We start from the raw sequence: 27,987 nt of genomic DNA, 5'->3' as shown, positions 1-27,987 counted from the left end.
GGACACCTCCTGATCCTCATGGCAACACCTACACTGCTGCAATGTGATCAGCTGGGGGCTGTTGGAGCCTGAGGACCTGAAAGACAAATGACAAGGACAGTCATTCAGGCACATTAGAATTTGGTCATTCAGCCCCGACCAGTGAGAGTGTTCTAAGAATTTACCTCATTTTTTAACTGCTCTGGCAGATCTCAGAGCTGTGAAGTGCTTGTGCTAAGACCAAAAACGTTCCAAGACCCTTACACAAGAAATACCGTATGCATGCATTTAATTTTAATAACATGACTTAGCCCATGAAAAACTAGCCCAGGCCTCAAAGTTTTCCATGCTTTAGAAATATTAGGAAGTCATCATCTGTTACTTTCTGGTGAGATGTTTAAGGTGCTCAGTTCATCCGACAAATAATGGCCCTCCAAGCATTCTCAACCCTTGGAGCACTCAGATTCTGAAGGCAGTCAGTCCCACAGCTACCGCATACATTTCAGCTTCCAGGCATGTTTTTCCAAAACACCATGTGGCAAATGTGGTTCCATCTGAACACACGAAGCCTGACCTGGAGTAGAAATTTGATAACCAAGAAACTAGGAACTGTTATCAAGGCCAACTGCTACAACTGACATTGTTTGACATAACCTACCAGGTGCTTCCATAAAAACCAAAGAACTAGGGATAGAATTTTTTTCAGGAGCTTTCAGACCAAGTCTTACTCAAAATCAGGGGAAGCTTTGTTTCCATCTAGGAGGCTGTCATCATTGCACACTATGTTATCATTTTAAGGCCCTCTTCTTTTTCTCATAACGTTATAAGAAATCTTGCACCAATGTACAGTCCTACTGTGTTTTCCACATATGCTCCCTGCCCAGGAGTGAAGACCACAGAGAGGGTTTAGGGAAAACTGACTTAGGTATTTTTTAAAATAAGAGAAGTTAAAACTGTGTATGTTATCATTTTCAGTAAGACTTCCTCAAGTATACTTAGAAAGAGGAAAGCAAAATTAGATGACTGAACATGAATATTGATCTAGCTGTAAGCTACATCAAAACAATTGCGCTGAGAACATTACCAGTGGGATTTTCAAAATCCCTCAGTTTTGGCCCACATCCATGCTGATGCAAGGAACTTAATCATTTACTCAGCTGAGAGTAGACTTAGGCCAAGGCTGAGTAACATCCTAGATTACGCTGTAACACTGCATTGTTAGACTCGAACACAATCAAATTAACCCCTTGATGCTCTCCCCTTGGATGCATGCATGACATTACGACACTGCTTTTGAAAATAGATATTCATAGTCCTTTTAGTCACACATCCTTGCTGGCAGACTCTTAAGTAAAAACAGTTTCTCTAAGAATAAGAGTTTCAGAGTTATTTTCAGTTATTTCTAGTCTTGAGCTAGTCTTCTGTAGGACTTATCAACTGCTACATGACTTGCCCCCTGTGTCTTGATTGACTATTACTCTATTTACAGCTGTTCTGCAGAGATATTTCTGATCTTTGAACTGTTATCAATGTTTTATCAGGCTGCAGAGCCTCTAGAAAAAGAACACTTTTAGAGTAGGAATTAAGAGGGCTAGAGTGAGCCCTCTACTGAAAAATACTACTGTATTTTTCTCAAAATAATGTTGAATGGCTATTATAGTATTTATAGGATTCTGCAGAAAATGCCGGCGTTTTCAAAGGAAGAATTGTCGAGGTTGAAGAAAACATGCAAGCAGCAGGAAAAAGGACAGGATGAAGTTGGCACCCTTACCTTTTTGCTGTGATCTTCTCTTTGGAATATCTTGGTCTGCTACAGCTACTTTTCAGCTTGACACAATCTTCTGTTTATCTCCCTTCTTATGCCCTTCCCAGAAAACGCGCGTACTATAAAAAGCACTGTCAACCTCAGAACACCTCTTCATTGCTTTCACATTTGCCAGCTGCCTACATCTTCAGTCTGTCTCCTGCGCGGTGAAAGGCTGTAGTGGAGACGCTTCCTATGGATACACTATAAAAGCTGGCCTCCTGCAATGTAAAGGAGCTTGTCAAAGCAGGGAAAATTAATCTGGGCATTTCTAACTCTACAACAGATCTGGCTAGAAGACTGCAAGAAGGTAGTGTGCAGTGAGACAGGGTCAGGAAGTGGTAAGATGTAGTACATAAAACACTGCTGTGCTTGTATGCTTCACTTCACACAATTAGTCCATTGACTGAATTGGCAGAAGCTGAACATCACTGAAAGGATTAGTTGTGCTAACACAGTATAAACTGAAATTACATCTCAATGGCTTAGATAAACACACAATTTCATTTCTATAAGCAGCAACAGATTCAAGTTTTGGGTAAAGAGCTTTTCAAATGTTGACCTTAATATCTGTGTGTATATATAGCTATCTTCACTAAAACATACTGGGTCTCTCTTCAGGGTACTCTTTCTTTCCTTAGCTAGTTTTCTGGTTTGTACTCTCACCCATCAAAGATGCATCTTTAAAAACACTTCAGGACAGCAAATTAACTGAGCTACTTTGTCCTTTGAACCACCATTCTCATAACAAGAAATTCAGGCCATGGGGATTTCCACCTTCTTCACGGGGATTTTACCATCACGACTGGAGGCATCCTGACAACAAGCACCCATTACTTGCCCTCTGTTGCTAGATCTGTCTCATTAAATTATACTGTTGGCTTCAGTAGCATTGCCTTGCAGTGATTGACATTTAAATATACAGCTGTTACTGTACTACTATCTCATGGGCATGCTTATGAAAGCAGTCCCAATCCATGTCAGTGCCAAAAAAACCAGATTAGTTTAAGTCAACACTGAAGGTGGTCACAGCTAAGGCATCTCAGCTGCACAGACAGTACCAGAAAGCTAGGGATGGTAACTCCTCCTAACAACTGTTCTGTTGATTTCACCAGACCTACACAGTTTCACACCAACTGAGAGAGCCTGAGATGAAGGGGAGACAAACTGAAATGTCAGTTTTTTCCAGGAACTGACAAAAACACCTCTGTATTTCACAGCAGTCAGCTGCATCAAGTAGCATTAGTCTATTTGCAAAGAGAAGCTTTAATGAATATGCAGTGGTTAGTCTGATAGCCAAGGAAAAGGACATTAATTCTAAGAAAGCCTCTGTTTGCAAAAACATCTTCAGCCTCAGCTCAACCTCTTAGCCCAGCCAGAGGTCAGCCCAGCTCACAGAGGTTCTTTTCAGTTGTTTTCAAGGATCCTGGGCTCAAAAATGATCTAAACACAGAATCAGGTTCTATCATCACTGTGTAAACAGCTCTGCACAGTGGAGGATGCTGCACCCAGTCATAGGGAGTGGCAAAACTTATGAAAGTTGTTTGGTTTGAAATTTTGGATGGTATGCACCCACCACTGTTACTCACCAGCATCTGGATTTTTAATGGACTATAGAGATAGAGGAAATTCATCTCTGCACAGAAAAGACAACATATTTCAAGCCTGAATTTTTGACTCCCAAAACCAAACTGAGAATTTGTGCAGAAGAAAGGGAGTCAAAAAAATATATCTCTGTATATGTATCTCCCCTCTGAGCTCTACATTCTCCTTGCTCTTCATGTTGAGGACAGAAATGAATGGCAAAATAACAGTCACATTCGCAGAGGCAGTGATCTCTCAGCACATATGGCAGGGGCAATGCCAAATAATTCCATGTTTTCAAGTACTTTTTGCCACAGCTTCCTATTGCAGGTGTAACTCAGAGTGGCAACTACCATCCATTTTATTTCACAAAACTTTTTGAAATTCCTTTTCTTTTGTTAATAGAGGCAGTAAATGGCAGAAGCTGCAATTAGGTTTTGTGTAGGTGTTTGAAACATCTTCACTGAACAGCGGCACACGTCGCAGTGAGATTTCATTAGAATCATATTAATCTCTGAAATGAGCTGTGGAGAGGAGGAAACAGATGTTTCACCCAGACTTTAAGTGCATTACAGAAAAAAAAAAAAAAAAAAGAGACATTCTGCAGCCACTTGGTATTTGCCTCAAGCTTTTAATTACAAAGACTTCACATAGCACTGCAGACAATTCAGCCTGCTTTAAATGTTAGGGACAAGATTTTGCCTCTTTAGCCCTGACAGAAATTCAAGCCACTCAACAGAATGGGACATGTCACAGGGATTAAATCTAGTCTCACACAAAGTGTTTAAGGTGCATGTGGAGGGAATGCAAAGAGAAATTGTTTCTCCTTAATGTCAAATCATGATTTCTCAACTAATTCTCAGCCCAGTTCATCTGCCTGGGGCTGAATTAAACAAAAGGCTGAATAAAGAAAAGAACCTGTCTGATAACCTGACTGGGTGCACCTTCATAGCCTCCCTGTATTGTCCCCTGCTAAAAAGCACACCACTGCTCCCTCTTGGGTTGACATTCACACATCCCAAACAAACCACTTATAATTCTAACATCTGGTTTGCAATTGATAGAGCACTTGAAACAGGAAGATTGTTAAGAAATAGTGTCCAGAATCAAAATGTGAAATGCCAATACTTGAAGACATTAGCAACTTACTGTAAAAAGCTTCATTTCCTAATCTTTGATTCCAGAGGCATCTTTAACACAGAAATCTTACTTGCATTGCCAGGCATAATCTCAAAGAGAAAAGTCTTGGTATCTAATCCCACCCACAGAAAGACAATTACATTGTTCCCCTCTATAATTAACAATTACAATCTGATCATCTTGCAAATGGGTTACAACAACTATTAGAAGCAGTCTTAAACAAAACAAGAATCCCTCAAAAGAATGAATGTTCCTGGAAATATGTTTTCTTCTTGTGAGGAAGCTGAGAAGTGGCTGGTTTTACATTCAAGATTCTCGCTCTGAAGGTTATAAAACCAATGCAGAAATTGTAACTACTCTGGACCCCAGCGCTGCTCATTTAATTGGTTTCCTCTTATTAAGGTAAATCAGCACCATCTGCCATGCCACTTCAGCTGAGTTCTGATGTCCACGTGTACTGGTGTTAGACCATGCACTTACATGCAGTCTCAATGCTCGTGAAGGTGGCTTTCCCAAAGACAGTCTAGAACAGAAATCAAGAGGCACTCTGAAAGCCTTCTGCTGTTCTATGCAGCAAATGTGCCAGAGTTGTTTCAACTTTTACGGTAGTCATTATTTCTATTACAGTAGAAATCCAGTAATAATTATTTCTTTTACAGTGTCGTATTTCTATCAAAAAAAAACCCCTCTCAAAAGGAGTATTGGGATCCCTTTGTCTTCCCAGTACATACACATTCGGTGTGTGGGTGTATCAATGCGGATAGACATATGAGTGAAAGCACCACTGCTTTCCACTTTCCACTGTAAATCAAATTAGTTTTAAAGTAAAAAAACACAGAACTTGAAAACATCAATTAAATTCTAACTACATCTGAAAAGAACTAATGTAACATCTAAAATTATCTTCACACACCAATAACATTGCTGTTTAATATAAAAAAGAACTATTACTTTAAGTAACTGCAACAACACTCCCAGAACTACTTTCTCTCCCCAAAACAATGTTATCTGTGAAAGACTTGGCAGTTTTACACAGATTGATAACCAGCATTTGCAGGAGTCTGTATTAGGAATGTTATTTTTTGTATGAGACACTCAGATTTCCACCTTACAACCACAAACACACTACCCCTATCTGACTTGTAGGTAGACACACTGACTTGTAGGTATATCAACCCGTACACCCTCAGTACAATTGTTAGTTGAGGGTACTATAGGACACTTCCAAAAGCCTTTACAGGACTTTCCTGGAAATTTCCACCACCCTATTTATCTTCCAGCAGGCAATGTGACAGATGCATGGCCCTGTCAAGCTCCAAAGAGAAAATGCAGAGAAGAGATGACTCACAAATTCTGTGACTCACAAAGACCAACTCCATGCTACCGCAGGAATGATGATACAACGATGCTTTTCTCTAAAGGACCACTTCTTATTATCAAGCTCTGACCTGAAGTTTTAGGAAATCAGTTGCTTCAAAAGTGTTTTGAACTTTGCTAAAATGGAGATGAAAAATATGCATTTGAGTTGACCTGGAGTTCAGCTTGGTCTTTTAAGAGCAATTAACAAACCATCATAGTTGCCAGTCCTAAAAATTAATGGTTGGGCTGAACAGCTGAGATGTCCAATTTATCTGGAAGACCAGCACCTTCTGAACATGACCTTCAATTTAATTTCATTTAGGTAAGTGCTATCTCAGTTTTGTAGATGTGTCGAAGAGAAGCATTTTACTCCGACCATGTGATGCTGCAACAGCCCTATACAACATCAAGGATAACGGCATGCTAACTAAAAACCATTTCTTTTTGCAGGAAACTACCCAGCAAAACCAGGACAAGCTACAGCCAGGGAACAGCTAAAAGATGTTACCCTAATTTAATTCATTTTAAGATCTAATTCAACAACTGCTCTGCATATAGAGAGCTTCCAGAAAGACTAAACTCAGTTTTAACATGACCAAGCAATATCAGCTTCTGAAATGGCTGCGAGTCAGCATAATAAGATGGATAAAACACAAAATCCTTTAGTATTTCCTTATTAAAACAAATAATAGGATAAATTTTGCTTATCCATTTAAGTCTGGACCTGGAAAAAATGCTGTTATTTCACTTTGAAACGTTTACACATGCACACTCGGTGATTTACACAACCAAAAGAAAACTGACTGCCACCAGAGGAATGAAGAGTCATTCCTTTTAAGAACAAAGATGATCACAGCCTTACAAAAGTAACTTACATCTGCAAGCAGCAAGGCCTGTCAAAATGAAGGGATCTACACCTATGTAGGGACACATCATGAATGTTTGTTGGGTATAGACCCATGTCTTCATGATTGTGTCACATGACTGTTATTTAAAATATTTTTTGTACAAAGTACATACTAATGTCACTTTATGCCAGGAGCCCTAAGGATTCTGCCAGATGTACATCACACAGTACCACAGCCAGACTTTTGATGAAATCTAGAGCCCAGTGCACGTGCACAGGCCTGTGACATAGGTCATGAATCAGTGGAAGGTTTAGCATGTATCTAATTAAGCAGGAGAGTCATTTATCCATTGATAAAAATGCACAAACATGCATGACTAAGTTGCGTTCAGAAACAGGAAAACCTAGCTAGGCTGAGCTGCGGAGTGGAAAGCAGTTTGTGCATGTCACAGTATTTATCTAGGACTGCTTTAGTCAGGGCTATATAAGCACTCATATGTTTAGCTGCCATCAGACCAGCCTTTCAGCTGCACCTGCAAAGTGCAATGGAAGTCCACTGTTTTGAGAAAAGCTGTTAGGTGATAAAGTACAGTAGCAGTGACTTAAGGTCCCTATCCTATCAAAGTCTTTGTAAGGTAGCAATATAGTTTTAGGATGTCTGAACAATCCAGTCTGACCTGGAGACTCCCTCCTCCTCTCCTTGCCAGAAATCCCCTGGTACAGCTAGAAACCCCTGTACCAAGCTAGATGGTGGAATCGAACTTCATTCACTTCAGCAAGAATTGACAGCAGAGAAGGTTTCCTCCCTCTTGAGTCCAGCAGGGAACTGAGGAGACACATTTGGGTCCCACAAGTTATATTCTCATGGTAATGCAGAGCCCTAAATTTTGTGCTCCCTGTACTTCAAATGAAATTTGCTAGGTAGTGTGGTATCAAGACAGTGCTTCAAATAAAATAATTAAGAGTCAAGGGGACAAGAGAAAAAACAGCTTGGTAGACAAGGTATAAAGAGTTTGGTATGTCATCTAGGCTGAGCAAGAATTATCAGGATAGGGACTAATATTACTGACCAAGACTACTGTTCAGCTATGGCTTACATTACAAAAGAAAATCAAGTTTCATACTACAAATTAATAACCAAGAAACCAAAAAATAACTGCAATCCAGTTCAGTATAGAGACAGGTTACCCAGGCTCCACACATAGCTCTAAGATGTGCAGCATTAACAGCTCTCATAACTCACGTACCAACCCCCAAGCTCTGCTGACCTGCATTTCCCTATCAGACTGGTCAGTACTGATTGACAGGAAGAGACCAGTCCCCTGACTCAACCCTTATTTCCTTCCTCCTCCAGGTTAGCACTTACTATGAAACAACACGTGCCACGGAGTCCCATTTGGTTCATCACCACTGTTTTGAAATGTGGTTTTGGACAGAGACCTAGCATTTCCTTGGTATATCAGAAAAGAGTCTTCTAGCAATTCTTCAAAAAGCCTAAGCTTTTTAAGTCATTTCAGCAAAACAAGTTTTTCCTCTTTCTAGAGAAAGTTTCCTAATATCTTTTTCATTTTTTTATCTGAGGCTCACATAATATTTGAATCTCACCAACTTCACCTTCATCATTAAACTAGCCAATTCTTTATTACAGGAACTTGAAAAGATAAATCACAGCAAAGTCTCCACAGAAAAGGTCCAGGAAGAGGGGAAAAAGAAAGGAACGTTTTCTACATTTAACGTTGTACAGTCTATCTACTTGATCATTAAATTCTTCAAAAAAGGAATTGAAAAAAAACCTGCAGACAACCAAAAGGTAAAGAACTACGTTGCGAAACACAGCTGTCTACAAAGGTTTACTTAGGTCAATTGATTTCAACAGAACGAAGATGGTTACCTTTTTATGATACTCTATCACTTATACGGATTTGTTTTTAAATAAAATATTTCAATAGGTTGAGAATGTCTACTTTGTTTTAACTTTACAAATCACAGCACTTCAACTTTCCCCTTCATGTTTGGTTTTACAGGTTTCTTTGAAAATGCCAGAATGTACACAGGCCCACAGAAAACATCAGTTTTGATCAAATGGCTATAAGAAAAAATATTTTTTTAATTTTATGAAAAATGTCATCACATTTCTACATTCTGTAGTTAAGTAATCCAAGCCACATTTCCAAGTGTTAACGAGACACCTGTTCACAGTTACTTGAGTTTCTAAGATTTTATCTCTGATACGCAAATCATATTAAAAATGGGATCTGTGCTTTCAACTTCTTTATAAAATACCTCAGTTCAAACAAGCAGTCTGATATACTAACTTACAGCTGATATACTAATTTACAGTCATAAAGATAATTTAAGTTGTCATTGGTCATCAAGCAATTTCAGTTCCCTCATTGAGGTCTATTGTTATCTGGGATTAAAACCGTGGTTTATTATGGAGATTTTAAATGCAGTTATTGCACAGATGTCAAGAACTCTTAAGAAACAGCCATTCAGCTACAAACATGTTAAATGTTAACAGTTCACACAAGAGGCATCCTGGTTCTCTAACACAGAGATGACTGATGACATAAGTAAAGCCAGTTTCCCTTGCCAGTAAAAGCTATCTTTTTTTTCTCCCTTTTGTTACACAGGAGAAGTACACCCTGCAGACAGGTCAGCATTTCCTGAAAGGTTCCAAAGAGCCTATCTCTTAAAACAACAACTTCAGGCTTCAATCAAAAGCAAAACATGTTTCACGCAAAGTTATGAAATAACACACACAATATGAACTTACACTATAACATTTCATTTTTATCATTGTACAATAGAGGTATCTGGCTTGGTTCGGTTTAACAAGCCATATATTAAAGTTGATGCAAACTCAACTTTTGTGGTTGTTTTGTTTTTTTTTTTTAAAGGATAGTTCATCTTTTTAAAGAAAAGAGTTTCCTGAAATTAGGTGCATTTATAAAGATTTTCAGAAAACAGGAATAGAAAAAAAAAGTACAATTCCCAAAACCTACCAGAATATTTGAAGAAAAGAGATTTCCTTATGAGATAAAGCTTCATGCTACTGCATCTTTGTTTCTGTTCTTATGGAAACCTGCCTGCAAATGATAGCATTATTTTTTATTTTAACAAAAATTGGCTAGAATGTGTGCTGGCACAACTATGCAAGCTAATGAAATAAAAAGAAGAAACTGCTGCTGTGCCTTTACAGATTTCTTCCTTCCTCTCCTTTTAATACAGTTTTCTGTAGAATATGAAAATCATACCATTTCCAATGAGAACCCATGACAGTTTAACTCAGAGGAAGATATTCCCACCCCCAAGCCAATGTCCTCTAGTCTGCCTGTTTTCTAACCCGTGGAAAAGGAAACGCGGCTTTTTTTTGTAGTCTCTTACAAGTGTACATTGTCTCATTAACTTCTCTGAAGGGTTTACTGTAATCGTGCAATGCATTCTGGATTACAGGTCTAAAGACTTAAAGTCCTTATACTGATAACTGACTACATTGATTGATTTCATTGTTAATAAGCTGTAACACTTAACAGAGGAGCACATATGAATAAAGTCTCTGCAATCTCACATGCCAGAGATGGACATCCTGTCACACTAATGACATACCTGATGGATTCCATATAAACTAGGTGAGACCTGTATTTCTTTTATCATTATACCTCTACCAGCTTCTTTCTGTATATTGTTCTATTATCACCAAATTAGTTCAACAAGGGCTATTAGAAACAGCAACAAAATGCCTCACTGCAAGTATTTCAGTGGTCCCTAAAAGAATAGTGGTTCTCCCATTGATGGGAAAGCATCTCCTTTTTCTAGCTGCAGTCAGTTTAACAGGCAGAGTTTTCCAGGACTGACATATTAAGAACAAATGACATGAGAATTTAACACTTCCTTGCCTAAAAGAGGAAGGAAAACAGCTGTCGGTGGAAGACATTTATTGGAAAACACCAGCTGAAAGATCCTATAGGAAAGAATGAAATATGAGCAAATGGTGTCAGCATGTGGATGCGAAGCAAAGTGGAAAAAGGCAACTCATACCTGGTTTAAACAAAACTCCCATAGAAAGAGAATTTTTAAGTGCTAGGTAAGGGCATGCACAGGGGATTGTGGTAGTTTAATTCTCTCTTCTGGTATGTACCCTTGACAACAAACTTGGCTTGACTTTGGATTGAAAGCATGACAAAAAGAATCATCAGTAAAATTGGAGCAGTTGAGGGAAATCCCTGTGCTTTTAAAGGAAAATACGGGTGAGAGAAGCCACTTGACAGAGCAGATCAGATCAGCCACCCATTTAATGGTCTACATTGCCTCTCTCAAAGGATACCAAGTGCTTTGGAAGGCACAGAAATCTAGTACAGCAGAGAAATATTTCTAACCTTTGTGATTTTGACGATCAACCTATTTCCTAAGTGTAAGTTCGTATTTTATAACAGACATGCACAATTCTCCTATTTGGAAATATTACATTCCTTCATTACTCCTCCGGATTTTTAACACAGTTTTGATCCTTCAGTGCTTCAAAATTGCTATTCTTCCATCTCCTCCCTCATCAGAGAAGCCATACACTTCTAGGTGTTTAAGTACTGGTTTTAGCTATTTCTGAAAGAGGAACAACCATTTCTAACAGCTACTCTTCTTGATTAGTACTTCAGTCGGTTCTGTTAAGTTGTAGTCAAAAAGGACAAAGTGTGTTCCCTCAAAAATAACTGGAAAATTCAAAGAACATAATTATCTCATAGATAACCCCACCGGGACAAGGATGCAATCATAGGCAGAACTCTCCTTTATTTACTGTAAGAGACATGCATGCTAAGAGATATGCTCACATTACCTAAGGTCAGGATCCCACACTTAGCTACTGAATTATCTGCCTGACTGCATCTACACACAGCAAGAACCATGTTCCTGCTGGGAGCGAGGAAATTCACCTGGCTAACTTAACCATCTAGTCTGTCAGATGCCTACAGATGGCTAGGGCAAATGCTCCCCCAGACCACCTATTCCACACAATTATTTCACTGAAGAGCTATGTGCAAGCATCATCACACTAAGCCAACTAACTTATTTTACATAATTACAGCATGTTCATTACTGCTGAAGACCACAGATCAACAGAGGGAATATGCCAGGAAGTGGGAAACCTCCTCATAACTTTGATACATTGACTTGCCTCCTGTAAGACTAATCCAGTGTCCTACTCTTTATTCATTTTATTTCTGACTTCAGCCACTTGTCTGGGATTACGGGACATCATGCAACCTGTGCAGTGCAACAGTACAGTATGTCTGCAGTAAGTCCAATACACCCAAGATGCACTCAGCAGAAAAGGGAAAGAATATAATGAAAACCAGCTGTTCTTGACCTCCCCTTTAGTTTTATACACCTGCTTCTGCTTTATCGCAGCTATTCTACCTCAAAATGTATAGTTGACTCAAAATATAAGAAATGCAAGAACCAGGCACCAATCTGAGTTAACAAGCTGCTTACTAGCTGAGGAGTCATGCATACATCCATTATTACAGGTCTAAAAATAGCAATCCTTTGAGAAGCTGTTAGAACAGCAAAATGTGGCATATGGATATAAAAGTAATCTGTGGATAAAAGATGGTGACAATCTATTGCAAACAGATGGTTAAATAAATAAAGCCATTTCAGCCCAACTTCAAGTAGCAAATATTGCCATCATTATCGATGATGTCAAAGCCAACTGCTCCACGTGGGGCCTCGCTGCATTCCCTTCAGAACATCCAGGCTCCCAGGCTATGGGGTCTGCTCCAGATGAAAGCTATGCAGATTCCTGGCACTCTCTGAGTATACTTTAGGTCTTCTTTCTACCCATTTTATATCTCTACACAGTAAACCTCTCCAGAACAGTGATGCTCCTTACTGTTCAACACTTTGCACAGTGGAAGTCAGGTCCAGTTGGGCCCCTAGTGAACCTATTGCAACAGCAAGGCATCAAATACCAGATAGTGGCCCATAGCTTCTTCATTCTCCCTAACACGCAGAGGCCATTTCAGAGGCCTCAGCAGAACCAGCCTGGCTGGTCTACTGAAACAGCATATTAGTGCTGGCAATTAGCCCAGAAACTTTAACTATGGTATAAACTATGGCTCCAGCCCAGAGGAAAAGGACTAAGAAAATGGTAAATACCTTAAAATTAGGATTTCTCCAGAATCTTGTCTTAGCCTTCAAAATTAGGATCCCGAAACTAAATACTGTGCACATATTGCAGATACACAGCAAGGTTCCTCAGCTGTTGGCAGATCTGGAATTTCACATGAATCTGTCACACAGGGGGAGAGAGAAGGAATTTGAGGAGTAGATGTGAGACAAATACCTTGGTCAGGATCTCACAGAATAATTCTATATTTCCTTCTTTTAAGAAGTGCACACCCTCAGGATCACTATTTTGATGTGTGCAGCTTTTGCTGGGTGGAGGCTCTACCCATTCTTTCTTGACTTCTAGAGGAGATGCCCTATGAAATTCGCTCCCTGGGAAACTGTGAAGGAGTACAGCTACAGACAAAAACCCCAGGTTGCAGTTATAAGATGGGCCCTTCTATATTCATTAACACAGGAAAAAAAGGATTCACAGTCTAAAGGAAGACGAGAGGAGCAGCTGAGAAGTGGCTTCTTCAGATGCTGAACTGCACTAGATATGGGTCCCTAATATCCAACCAAAGGAATGCAAAAGTAAAGACAACCCACTGTAATGGGTAGGAAGACTTGCTTTTAGGCAACCTCCTTTTCCAGAGTAATTCAAGTTAAGAGTCATTCCATGAGAACACACTCCACTAGAGGCTCATGCAATACAGCATTTTTTAGCAGCACACTTTATGGCCTGCAAAGATATAAACAAAGTTCAACCTCTCATGCTCCAAAACACTGGCAAAACACAGCCCTCCCTCAGCCCAAATCCACACTTTGCCACCATGCCTCAGAACGCAGGCTATATTCATCATACAGGTTAGTTCTTAGGCTTGATACATTTCAGATTGCAAAGCTGTCAAAAAAAAAAAAAAAAATAAAAATCACAAAATGACTAGAAAACACTTTTACCATATCCATAGAAGACAGCCCAGCTTGTTCAGTTTAAAAATTTTCTATACCAAAAGCGTGTGATTTTAAAGCCCCCAGCATGCTCATTTCCTGGTGTAATAAACACCTGATCAATCTCAGCTGGGAAACACTGTTTCCATCACCGGGAACACCAAGGCTCACACCACTTTTTTCACCAGTGTAGCAATGATGTAACTAGATGAGGTTTCTCACACAACTAAAACACTGCACAGTCAGGCTACTTGAAACAAAGGACTTGCTAAAAGTAGATGAAAGCAGAGCTCGAATCTGCATTTCATTAGAGAGAGACATAGAAACATGTAACAAAAAAAGAGTCATTCCACAAAAAGGATATTACTGTGATGGTCACCGGAAATTTTTTCCTTTGGAAAAGGGAAGTTCCCCAAGAAGTTAAAGTAATGATGACAGGATACTAGAAGAGAAACATTAGTAACGGGTAGCACTAGTTCTACTGCAACAGAAAACCGTCAAGGCCCACTTCCCTGTGCCATAGATAAAATATGCTGGACAAGCACCTCTGTCTCACTCTTCAAAGAAACATAACATCAAGAACACAGACACTACAGCTTATTAACACTTGTCAGATAACATGAGGAAGTCACACAGATGACTTCAGTAACTCCTGATAAATCAGATGGGAAAGAATTTACAAATTATAGTTTCCTACTGAAAACAACAGTCAGTTGTAGTGATGGAAAGCAAACCTTTTCACACCTCTGATTTTGTGCCTCCTAGGTAGATTTCAAAGGCACAGTAGACACAACATGAAAACTATTTTCAGAGACTTACAGCTCCATACATTTAGTTACCCTTTGCTACTTTTTTTCCTGTAAATATGCACTTTCTCAATAACTTTCCCATTTATTCTGGAATGCCATCAATCTAATCAGGCATCAGGACACTTTGGATTTGTCTTATTTCCCAAATCACTTGGAAGAAAAAATATGGAGAGTATCTATGTATGAGCTATATGGAAAAATTAAATTATTACTAATGTCATAATGATTTACTGTGAAAGTTCTAGTTTAATTTTAAAGGAAAAAAATATTGAGGTTCTTTACAAGGCTTAGAACATTATTAACTGCTGAATCTCAATCTGTTTTTCTGGCACTGATTCCTTGTAAAGTATTGTGTCAGTCCGAAACATCAGTACAGTAGTAGTAACCGCTATTAATGAACATTGCAAGTAGACCACCTGACAAGATACCACAGGCAGGAGCCATTATTTAGACCAGTCCACACCCTATCTTCATTGCAAATTACAATAATCATTTTTTTTTTCTCCTTCTCTGTTCAGTCTCAAAATGTCATACCCCTCTGATTACATACACTGCAACAAGACATCTGAAAGCATCTTCAAAGAACACCAACTTGCTTTGCACCTTCATATCACATGCGCACGGTCACTAAAGAACAGAAACACAAGCTTTAAAATTCATTGCCAAGCCTATGCCATTTAAGCTCAGCAATCAAATTAAAAACTTTGTGTATGCAAGAGGGGAGATCTATTGCCTGCCAAGATGACATTTATACTCAGTAAACCAGCACAGCCTAGACTTCCTAATGCGACAGGCTGTTTACAGGCTCTGATTTTCAGGTGCTGAACACTCAGACCACATGCATGCAAACAAACCATAAGCTGGTGAAAACACAAACCACATGCTCCAACCTGAAACCTTCATTCTAGCAAAGAGAAGGAACTGGGTTAAATTGTAGATTGTGCTGTCCTCAAGCATTCCTCCAGTCTGGCTATTAGCACTGACATACCCAAGCTGGGGACACAAAACTCCTTTTGCTTTGCTGAAGGGATGGAAAAATTTGTTTATAAGGAAGAATTGAGGAGTAAACATGAGGAGACAAAAGATGAGGGTGTTTGTGGAAACCACTTAGAATCATGTTGTTGTTAAAATAACCTTGCAATGTGAAGAAATTGGCTGCAAGTAGGTTCGCAGCTACAAAGAACCACAAAATCTCAACACGGTTTGAAGCAGTTTTGCTGAAGGGAAGGAGCTGTAGCAGCTGGCTTGGATTCTAAAAAGTGTTTGGGGAAAAAAAGAAAACCCCCACGTGTTCAAGACATATATATCTGCAGAGAACATCAAGAGAGTCTTAGAGAGCACAACAGGGCCCAGACTAGAACCATACCTCTTCTCATGAAGGAGTGAGGAGTGGACTGAGAGCCTTACTCAAGTGACTCTCCTATTTTCCCTGTGCAGCCTCTACCAGCAAGTGACTCTCAAGTTTTACTCTTCCCAAAGGCAGGCTGGGTTAGGAAGCTTTTAACACCCCTCTTTCCACTAAGTATATTTATCTCAGCAAGTCCCAGTGGGCCTGAATCCAGCTACAACAAACTTTCTGGGCACTTGTGACTGTTATGAAATGGAGTGACTCAGCCAAGCTACATCAAAAAGAGAACATCTTTTATTTGTTCACAGGAACTTAATAAGCCAAGGGAGGAAAAAAACTGAGTGACAGGAAAGACACATCCCTATGTATCTTCAACTTACAAAGCTTAGCCCTTCTCTCTGACTTTAGGCAGGTGTTGCTATCTGGTTTTCTGTCTCCCCATACACTTCTGACTGCTCTGCCTCCCTCCCCAGACCCACAGCTCTGTGCTTCAGAGACTCTTAGCCATCTGTCCAGTGAAACAGTTGAATCAAAGGTATCAGTGTTTATTTACCACCAGCATTTCCCCACTTATGTTCCCATTGCCATGGTGAGCAGCAACAGAGCCTGAAAGATAAGGTCAAAACATAGCCTAGATATCTCCCACAAGCCATCTGGAAGAATCGTTTCCTGAGGAATTCTCTGGCATGGATTTGCACTTGCTCTGTGACCAAAAGCCAAACTCAACTCAGCACTCTGGACTCCTAACTGAGCTCCCGGGTCATCCGGGAACAAGAACCATCCCTAAAAACCCTGAATCCAGATTCTTCTCCAGGAACTGCAGAGGAACTTCCACATTCCTCATAGGTTATCAGTGTTACCTTTTTGGTCTGTGTCAGCCTCTTTGTTTCTTCCATAGTGTAGGAAGAGCCTAAGTGAAAGGTTCATTTTAATCTGGATCACCATCAAGATGCAATGCAATCAAAAAACCAGATCAAAATTAAGAAAAAAGACACAGTGTGCTGAGGGAAACAATTAAATATTTAGCCAGACAATAGGTATAACTCAAAGGAAACTGCTCCAGGTAATAGAAAATGTGTCAGTAAAGAGTTGTGAATAATTCTTGCCTGCTTTTCAAGTCAAAACCACACTTCAGTGCTTTGTTGCTTCAGTCCTAAGAGATCTGAAATGCTTGCCTTGAGCTACTACTGACCACACGAACCTGTTCAATGAAAAAGACCACAAGTTTAGTAGAAAGTGCATAGCATAAGCTTAGGAGCAACGACTCAAGAGCTGTGCTATTCAGCAGGCAAAGATTACACTATAGCCCCTCACACTTGGAAATAAGCCCTCTCTTGAAAAAAGTCCCATGTGAGTAAACACAAAAGGACACCGTAACGAAGAGCAGAAGCTCTCTCACTGCACTGAGGTGACTAGCGTGCAGCACATCAGAGCCTCTCCAAAACACTACTGTACTTTCTAGGTCAGTGTGTGCAGGTACCAACATCTTCCCCAGGGCAAAAGGGTCTGTAAACTAGCCTGGAAGACAGCCCTGATCAATTTGTAGATGACAGATATATACATCATTATGTTATAGGACTGAACAGCAGCGTATGCAAGCAAAGTCTCCTTCCTGGAGGCAATATGATCCTGTGCAAGTAATTTTCACTGTCTGCTTCTTGATATTTCCAACTGTAGCAAAGACAATAATGATGATACACACTGTAATTATGCATTTAGATAAGATGGTGAAAGAAATCAGAGGTGGGTATGAACTTAAGATGAAATCACTCTCTGTGGCTTCTTCTTGTCACTGTCATGGAAGCCCAGTCAAGGACCTTTAACTAGACACTGAATTTAAACTCATCTGGAACTTGACAATCCAAATCCAACCCTAGCAATGTAAGAGTTAGCATCATTATTAATATGCTGAATACCACTTTCCCAAAAATCTCCATGTGAAATATCAGAATCCTTCAGAAGGGGGGGGTGGGGGGGGGTGTTCCCTCCCCACTGGGTATGTTATCATAGACATTGCTTGGAAAAAGCCTATTTATTTCAAATATGAAAGGGGGGAAAAAGTGCCAAGTCTGGAGTTGCCCATGATAGTTGCAGCGAGAAAACAAGAAACTAAAGAGGCCTATACCAACATGAAAGCTTTTAACATGACACTGTAAAGGTTAAAATGTCAGTTAGGTTTCTTCAAGAGTCTGATAATTTTCTTACAAATCACCACAATGGCAGTGCATACTCAGCTAAGAGGAACTGTGGACACAATTTGGTTCTAATTCTTTAAATTCACAGATTTTTTAATTTATTTTTTTTTTTAGAGGCAAAATGCAGGCGAAAACAAAACTCTTAAAAGAAGCAGAAGAAAAGTCTTACTGAGGAGGACAGTTTTGCAGTGGTACTCCAGCAGGTGATGCTCAGCTGACCAAGTGTGATTCTACTAGCATGAAATCATGCCTACCAGCTAACAATCTGGCCCAGGGACTCCAGAGAAAAATGCAGTTGTCACTTCAAGCTGATGTTCACCTAAACAATAGCACCCAGCAGCAAGAAATTAGCATAGCACAGATATTTATCACACCAGGACTCTGTGATTGGTCTCATCCCCACCTCCTCTCTTTCCTTGGTAACTCTGGAAGAGTTTACCCTTCCCTTGGAGTCCCCTTGATAGCAGTTAGCTCTTCCCAGTGGAAGGAAATTCTCATGGACCTAAGGCTTCCCATAACAACAAAGGCTCACCTATTCTCTCTGGTTGTCTGGAGAAAAGCACATTAGTCAACTAAGATGAAGATTATAATGGATGCAAGGACTCCCTGAAGACTTTCCCCTCACAGCCAATTCTCTCCCTTGCTGTTTTAGCCAAGCGGAAATATTTCTGTGGAAATGTACCAATACCAAGCTTTCATTAAATACTTTTTAACTCCAGGATGGAACTCTGGAGGCAAACTAAAGAAATGGACTTAATCTGCTCTGTGAATATCAGCACTTCTGTAAATTAAATACAGCAGTGGTTAAGGATGTCGCAGGACCCAACAGCTTTGTAACTCAGTCTCATACAATATAAATACAGTCCCATGACTCATCCATCCTCTTTCCTACACCTTCTCCAACTGATTACATTTGAATCATGCATATTAGAAAAAACATCAAGACAGTACCGTTAGCTGCACTACAAGTTGCAGAAGCACAAAATGGCATGAAATGCCTAATCCTTTTTAATAATGATACTGTTCTCCACCGCAGATCACCTGGCACGCACAGCTTGGCCCTCTGAAAAAATAATGCAATCACTCCCTGATTAAATTACTCCTGGAGTGGAAAAGACATTGAGCAGCCTCCCTGTTTCGATTGGCTGTGTAGTGACAGAGCTCAATGAATATGGAAATAATTGGAAATCCTAGACCAATATAGAGGAGGAGGAATATGACCCATATGAAGGGCATGCTGGAGTTGTCTGAGAGTAAAAGCATAGTGTTGTATCAAACAAGTGAAAAATCCTTGGTATCAGGGATAGGGTTAAAAAACAAATAAAGATGACTTCAGTGAAATGCCAGAGGGCTCCAACAGGGATGCAAAGCCTTTTCAAAAGCTCTTTACAGGCTGTCATTTTAGGGAAGAGGTGAAACTGAGAATTTGTTAAATCCTAATTCCTAACTCTAATCTAGACCTTTGTGTTTCTTTTACTGTTGAGGTTTAATAGGTTTACAGGATTATTAAGCAATTGCCAGCCAAGTTTCTTTGACTTGGACTCTGAAGCTATGACCTTTTTAGTAGACAAATAGACAAAATAGTCAATGTCTTTCATAGACAAAAGGATTCTAATCAGAATATAAGAAATGCACAACTACCTTAGGAAAAAAAAAGCTTTACCAGCAGATGAGTCTTTTTTCACCAACTCAAGCAAATGAACTGCAAAGAACGTAAGAAAATTACAGCCCTGCACTTACTGGAAAAATCTGTAACATAACTCCCTTAAATCTCTAAAAAAAGCCTACATTTTCCTTGGACAAGGCTCACTTGCCCACCTGTGCTAACCAGGAATAACTAGCACCCCAGTGTAAGAGGTGTTTCTGGTGAAACAGAAGTGGTCTGCTTCCCGCATACTCCCTGCAGCTGGAGTACAAGGCACGTTCAGGCATCCCATATAGCTCTGGCCCTTCTGGCATGTATACCACTCCCTGGAATTGCTGGCAAACAAGGGATGTTACAGCAACCTTCTTCAGCTTCTTCTACTTGGCTATCATAGCAAAAGGCAGATCCAGAATTAAGGGAGAAAAAGGAAGTTTAAACCACATTTGGACAAATGCAAGCGTACATGCACGCACAGTTCTGAACTCTTCTTGGCCACGTCTAAAAATTAGGGCTACTGACTCATTACAGTGCTTTTAAAGAGGTTCTGAGACGTGCTCTCAAAACACACTTTTGCATGTACTTTACATTTGCAATGATCTAATTTCTTAGCATAGTTAGTTCTTAAGGATTTTAGAGTGAAGCTTTATTTCCCTTCTCTAATGCTAAGAAATTTTCCTTTCATTCTTTTAACATTACATAAGTGCTTTTCATTTCCTGAACAATTCTCAGAGAAAGCTAGGGTATTAGTGGAATAGCTTACTAATTAATTCATAAATACATATACTTGGTTCAATTAAGCATGAGAAAACTTCACCACTGACTTTTATCTCATAGAATCACCTTACACTCTCCTGATAGTTGGAAGGTAAGTGATGTGTACTTTAGGCCATTTCCCATCCCTGTGGCTCAAACAAAACTCTACACCAGTTTCTAAGCTAGTAACCACCACTTCCATAATAAGTGTATCTTTCTAAAATACTTCTGTTTCAATTTGTTAGGATTTGAGTCAATATTCTGACGTATTATAGATTTGCCTCAGATAATTGTTTGACTTAATAGCAATCTGATGAGAAAAAAAACAGTGCGGGTAACCTGTTTCACAATATACATCACTGTATATTTTGCTAATAGCTTTTTACAATCTTTCCAAAAGTTGATTTAAAATCTATTCCCTGAAATCAAGAGGCTTCACCTTCTCACAAATAAACTAATAAAAAGATTCCTGTGAAAAGGGTGTTTCAAAACTGTTACCTCTATTTTCAGACTATTCTAACTGGAGAGGAATGGTTTTCTTAAATACTTGCTGCACATTAAAAGTGCATATAGGAAAGACTGATGTGCTGGAGTAAAGCTCCTCCTTTACAAATCCATACAACTCTTACAGTTTCCCACTGTGAAGGATGTCATCCTACACGTTAATGAAAACATCAGTTGTAGGACACATGAAGGCAAAGAACTCAAATATAGACATACTCTGGACTGGATGAGTTGAAATCTAACAACCCTAACAGGGGTTGGGTGACTGATTACAAAAGGTAAAAAATAAAAATGCACACAATGCATCCTTCATAACTGGAAGCTCATTTGTTCCAACACTGAGTGATTACCATTGATCCCTGGCACATGTAACTCTACCTAATCATGTTATGATCACCATGGCCAGCACTTTCATAGCTATATTCTCTGAAGTAAATTCACAGGGAAAAATGCTGAAAAAAACCTCTTAAATTATATAAGGACTAAAAATCCCATTTTTAAGATTGAAATGTTCTGCCTTGTAAGCCCTCCCAGATGCAGCTGAAGTACCACTTTGGTAGCAGAAATAGCAGTACAGGTGACATAATGTCTCCTTACCTTTTATCATTCCCATCCCAGCAAAAGATGTGAGTGAAACACAAATCGGTGAACATCAATGTTGGGCTGAGTAATATGTGAAAGTCACTGAAGCCATCTGCTTTAGTGCATCTGCCTGGGAGCCCTTTGGATATTCAATCACTCCTGTGGTTTGAATATTCTACCCTGTAATTCTTTATCACCCTAGCTTGCAAAAGCAGTGGCCACTTAATAAACCATGTCCAAACCAGGTGGAGTTACAGATGGCTCAACTGTTTTGAAAATTAAGTGATTCTAATCTCTAAATATGGCTATACAATAGATTATCTAGTAGGCAGAGTTCTCAGCTGAAATGCAGGAGTCTTAAGTTCTGCTTCTGGTTCTGTCACTGGCCCGCTGGAAAGACTCTGGGTGAGTCTTTTCACCATACACAGAACAGGAACAATAAGAGAATTCCCTCAAAATCTGAGCAACATTACAAACAGATGATTAATTGGGGTATCTGGCTGCAGGCTTTTGGCTTTGAAAATCTTGATCCAGTTTCTCATCCGGGAGAGGAAGAGAGGATTATTAAATTTAAGAACTGTCAACTATTTATAGCCTCAGCTATAAAAAAAAAGTTTTGCACAAAGAGCACGCCAGAAACCTATTGCTGCTTCAACCCTCTCCAGTAGAAACAATTCCCAGGGGTATCTGCACACTGTTCCAAGGTTGCCAGAGTGCATATTGTTCCATGTCTTCTTGCCAGTAAATTCCAGGACCACTTTCAGTCACACAATGGAGAGGAAAAAAGAAAAAAAAAATTTCCCCAGGATTTCACTTCAGTAGAGTTTCTATCACTGTTCTGTTATTCTTCACCTTCTGAATAGGAAGATGATGCCCATGTCCAAGTGACTGGTTTGTGTTTCTGTTATCAAGGCAATGCAATATGAAGACAATGGCTATTCATGTAAATGGAGGGGTAGCCCACTTTGTCACAGGGACAGACTTGGAAATGAAAGCTATCACCTCTTTTCCTTGCAATTATAGATGAAAACTTCCTGCAAAGTTTTTCACTATTGTTCTCCACCCGTCATTGGTAGATTTTTCCTAATCTAGCTCACAGACATCACTAGCAAAACTAAACTTACTTGGATGCTTGTGTTACTTCATGCAGTCCAGTTGTCCCTACTACACTCATACAACCTCAGCAAGCCCCTTCTCTTGAGATGGGAGCAGGCCACCAGTTAAACTGGTAGAATGGCTATATGGCTTCAATGGGACAGCAGAATGGCAACTTCATAGAGTTTAGGGCAGACTGAGTACTGCATTGAGCAGTACTGCTGAGTACTGCAGAGTCCTTCAACTGCAGAGTCCTGCGTTCAGCTCTGGGACCCGCAGCATAAGAACAACACGGGCCTGTTCGGGCAAGTCCAGAGGAGGGCCAGAAAGATGATCAGGGGGCTGGAGCACCTCTCCTATGAAGAGAGGCTGAGAGAGTTGGGGTTGTTCAGCCTGGAGAAGAGAAGGCTCTGGAGAAACCTTATAGCAGCCTTCCAGTACTTAAAGGGGGCCTATAGAAAAGATGGGGAGGGACTTTTGCACAAGGACATGTAGTGATAGGATAAGGGGTAATGGCTTTAAACTGAAAGGGGGCAGATTTAGATTAAATGAAAGGAAGAAATTCTTTACTGTGAGGGTGGTGAGACATTGGAACAGGTTGCCCAGAGAAGTTGTGGATTCTCCCTCCTTGGAAGTGTTCAAGGCCAGGCTGGACAGGGCTTTGAGCAACCTGGTCTAGTGGAAGGTGTCCCTGCCCATGGCAGGGGGGTTGGAACTAGATGACCTTTAAGGTCCCTTCCAACTCAAACTATTCTGTGATCCTGTGAAGATCTCAACAATGTTTAATGCTAATGTAGTCTTAAGAATACTCCCATTGGCTTTAACGGTGCTTGGCATGAAACAGAATTAGCATATTACAATTTAGCTTAAAAAACATAAACCTGTTGATGATGAACGTGAAAACAGAATACAGAACTGTAACTGTTCTAAAACTGAGGAGAGCTAAGCTTGTGCCTTTAAACAAAACCAAAAAAAGGTATTGTTTTCAGTGTAAGGAGAAGTACTAATTTTACAGAACTGAATATTTCATTTTTTCCATAGATTCTAGTAAAGACATGAAGCTATGTGGTCTGGGTTGCCTTTGACAGTCTACAGAGAAGATGTAAGTAATCTGCAATCCTCACTGTCAGCCCATGTAGTTAAATGTAGTTAGAAGTGGTTGCACTGCTGACCCTTCAAAGCATGGACTCAAAATTAGTACTTCTGAGAAAAAAGCAGAAGAAACCTGTAAAGTCTCTACAGCCTCATCATTGATTTCTCTGATAACTTCCAGTCACTAGAAATTTAACAACAGGCATCCATACAAAGAACATCACAACTCAGAATTCCAAACACAGTGCCTGAGAGACCAAGCTGCTGTGTCTGTGTTTCCTAATGAAGGTGTGAAACAACAAGATGGGCTTGTGGTATCCCATAGCAGTTACTACCTACAGGTGTAGCCTAAGTGAGTAGTTAATGAACCGAAACAAGTGGAAACCTCCTATTAAGGCCCTAACTTTTGATGTTTTGCTGCAGCTGAGGTAGAGCACAAGGAATAAAGTTCTTTTGACTTGATCAACAGGCTCATGGCATTTCCCGAAGCAGATGCTGACAACTGCAGTTGAGCTAGTCAAGCTCCCTGGAGGCTGCGGGAGACATTCAGTGTGTGGTATTTTTATCCAAGTCTTTTTTCTCAAGCCTAAATGCAATCAAGTTGCAATGAAAGGGTCCCACTCAATTGTATGAATAAGCAAAACCACTGGGGTTCACTCAAGCCCTCCAGCAACATGGCATTCTGCCAAAGGCCTCTCTTCAGACCAAGACATGACTTCAGACATGACTCCTTATTAGCAATATTATAACAGTGCTGAGAGGCCCTCACAGAGACTGCAGTCACACACTAAGTTTAAAATGTACACATAACGAGATAATCTCAGTGAAATATTTGCACCCTGAAGAGTTAAAAGAAATGCAGTTTGCTGAGTGCGCTACAGATCCATTTCTCTCTAGCCCTTGGTCCTTAAACTCTTCAGTTTATGCCCCCCAAGTCTTCTATCTTGTCACCTACTTCAGTGGGCCCATCCTTAAACAATAACACACAGCTCTGTGCTACCTTCTGACAACGAACCTTCTGCCTCAGTGTCAGGAAAAAGCCAGTCAGAGCTCTGCACAACATTCAATATGTTAATATACTCATTGGTAGAGAATACAGCTCAACATGAAGACATTTTTTCTGAAAACTAAGTCCCAAAGGGAGGTGAAAAGATTTACTCTCTTTTTGGTTAACCAGTCAAGTATAAGAAGGTAAAGCATACACTAATAAAGGTATCTTTCAGTCTTTAATAATGAAATTATTAAGAACAATGGTGACACCTTGTCTGGATAGACACAAAGAAAATGGGTTTGTGGATGAAAGACTAACAGTGCAGTGTCTGAAAAAAATTTGTAGAAAAGACTGAATAAGAAATGAGAGGTTCCTCAAGAATCAGAAAATGGCCTGAGGTATGCTCCCAAAGACATGGTGTGATGGAGCTTTCTCTCGTCAGAGGGGTAACTAACTGATGGAGGCTCATGAACAGGCTTTTTCCAATAAATGTGACCTGAAAGGTAAGCTATGTGCAAATAAGAAAATCTTTTCAGAAGAGGATCAAATCAGTAGGATGCAGTAAAAACCTTTCCACTATAAGCTAGGTATAAATTGATTAAGCATTTTAGCCTTTTTTTTTTGTTTGTATCTTGGATAAGTGTTTCTAAGAGTGTTGCCTGTTTTAACTATTACAAATAAAAGTTCTTACTGCATTTCCTCTTAACCTGGCTTGAGCTGTGTGTGATTTAAACTAACTAGACAACTCCTAGCCTTTCCTTATTAAGGGCATGGCAATCCATAGGTCAAGTCACTCGGGTAATAAAACAAGTACCTAGCTAACCTGACACTGTTCAGGGCATCCAAGGAGAAACACAGCAAGCCACAAGCTCTGCTACATTGGCTAGGTAGAAAGCTGGCACCACAAACAGCAGGAGAAACAAACACCTTCCAGTAACCACTGGTAAGCAAGAAGGCTGGAATCCAGTAAGATATTACAGCATATACTTCAACTCCAAAGATCCCAAAGAACACACCAAGGCACCCACATCATTTATCCTCCTTCCCCATTCATGCTTTCTGGCAAAGTAATGTCAGGTGAAATGTCATCACACCATGGTATGTTACTCATGAGATTCCCTTTGAGAAGCAGGACTCACAAACTAGAGATCAGAAGGGATGGAATGCAGCCCAATACACCCTCTGCCAGTGATGGTGGATCAGAGAAGTTATCCAATTTGTTGAGAAAAAGGTTCAGAAAACATGTTATATAATAAACACATTAGTTTATTATACTGCTTAATTTTAAGGTTTTTAAGGCATATTCAACTTGAGATAAATTCAACAGTAGGGAATAATAATAATTTTTTTGACAGTAGAAAACAGGTTGCAGACATAAAATGTGTATTTGTACTGTGACAGGATATGGATTTATAACTCCCAAAATTAGATGACAGAAAATGCTAAGAAGATTTGGTGTAATGCTGATTAAAAAAAGTTAAGCCTCAATGGGTTTTAAAACCACCTTCGAATGAATTTATTCATTTGAGTATTATAAATGCTTATAGTAGTAAATATTTTTGCTCTATAAGACTAAAAATAGTTCACTGTAGCTTTGTAACTCTACCCTGTATCATTCCCTACCCCATCCCAAGTGAAAAGCCTCTTGACAAACAGTTAAAAGACAAATCTCTTGAATGGAGCCAACACTATTTGGAATTCAAACAGCAAACGGTTTCAGATATGTGAGGAGCCAAACAAGATTTAGAACATTTTTCTAAATTAAAAATGTTTCTGGACTGCAGTCCAGAATGTCTGCCTTAAAACATGCTTCCCCTTGTAAGAGATGTCACAAAGATTCAGATGGATTGATTTAAATAACAATAAAATTATAGAAAGCATGTGTCAAAATCTTGAATTATAAAAACTGCAACCTTGCTACAGAAAAAAGAAAAATTAATCTTCTTTGAATGGCAAGTTCTTAAATTGCTTGAAAAGGAACATAAACAAGAAGTAGTATTCTCTAATTTCCCAGGCACTAACAACTCACCAAGAGTGGTATCCCATACAAATTCCACTTTCAATGCAGTTGCATATGGCCAATGTTGTAGTGACACCTTTCAGCTGTACTGATCCTCATGATTCAACCTTTTAAAGTTATATACTTCCCATAACAGGCAACATTAAGTGGAGAAGGAAATACAACAGTCTGAATCATTATCTTTCTATTTTATTCTGGAGTGCTCTTAAAAAAAGAATATACCAAAAATGCACTGTATATGTTTGAAAACAATTCTACTCAAGTTAAACATTACCATAAAAGTCATCATCTTACAAGGAAAGTGATTCACAGTGGAAACAATTTGTAACTCAGTTTTACAAAGTTTGCATAAGAATTGCCTACCCAGGGTAAAAAATCCAGTCACTCACACACTTAACATGATAATAATAGAGAAGAAACCCGAAGCAATTACAAAAATGATCTCTCATTGATCTAGGGTACACATGCTAACAGAAACATGCAGATACGTAGTAGATATTGTTGAAATAAAAATACTGGATTTTAAGAGTCACATAGACAAGCAACAGCTTTATCACAAAGATATTCACATCTTATCAACAAGAAAGACAAATAGCAACAGGATAATCTTAGTAACTATAGATGAAAAGAAATACTACATCTACTTCATATTCTAAATTCAGAGATAGGGAAAGAAGATCGCCTTACCTCAAATACAGCCTGAAGAGAGACATTAACAATATGTCTACATCCTTTCTTACTTCCCTTGATAGCAATCTAAGAATAAATACAAAATACCAAATAACTATCTTCCCTGCAGACAGCACGTGCCCAGGAGTAACATGCTTCCCGGTAAAGTGTGCTGAAAAGAAGTGAAAAAAAATTGTAACTCAAAAAGACAATCCTTGCAAAATAAAAAGGCAAAAACTTTATACTTGAAATTCACAATAAGATTTATTGCATTTTGAGGGAGTAGAGACATTCAGGAATTAAATAATATAGACATAACTGTGATGTCACCTCAGTTCTCAATAAAATATTAATTTGGTACATTTGTCTACAAAAGAAAGACAGTAAATTCATCTGCACAGAACTCAGTCACTGAAGACCTGAAAAGATTCCTATTCCAGTAGTAGGCACACAGGGGCTCACATGATAAAACCTTGTTAACTTGCTTTTTCCTCCCAAACTACAGTGCTTGCTAA

At 39.4% G+C, this 27,987-nt stretch overlaps 1 long non-coding RNA gene across 1 annotated transcript; it reads right to left on the bottom strand.

Annotated features, from left to right (window-relative positions):
* Positions 1-20: 20 nt before the first annotated feature.
* LOC141942169 (uncharacterized) lies at positions 21-27,576 on the bottom strand. Its single transcript, XR_012628551.1, has 3 exons — positions 27,491-27,576; positions 1,751-2,004; positions 21-76 (listed from the first exon to the last, which is right to left on the bottom strand). It is a non-coding gene; the product is annotated as an uncharacterized LOC141942169 (long non-coding RNA).
* Between the last annotated feature and the right edge of the window lie 411 nt (positions 27,577-27,987).

The sequence above is a fragment of the Strix uralensis genome, chromosome 4, assembly GCF_047716275.1.
Source record: "Strix uralensis isolate ZFMK-TIS-50842 chromosome 4, bStrUra1, whole genome shotgun sequence".
NCBI lineage: Eukaryota > Metazoa > Chordata > Aves > Strigiformes > Strigidae > Strix > Strix uralensis.
The sequence above is the reverse complement of the archived record's forward strand: the minus strand, read 5'-3'. Positions and strand labels throughout refer to the sequence as shown.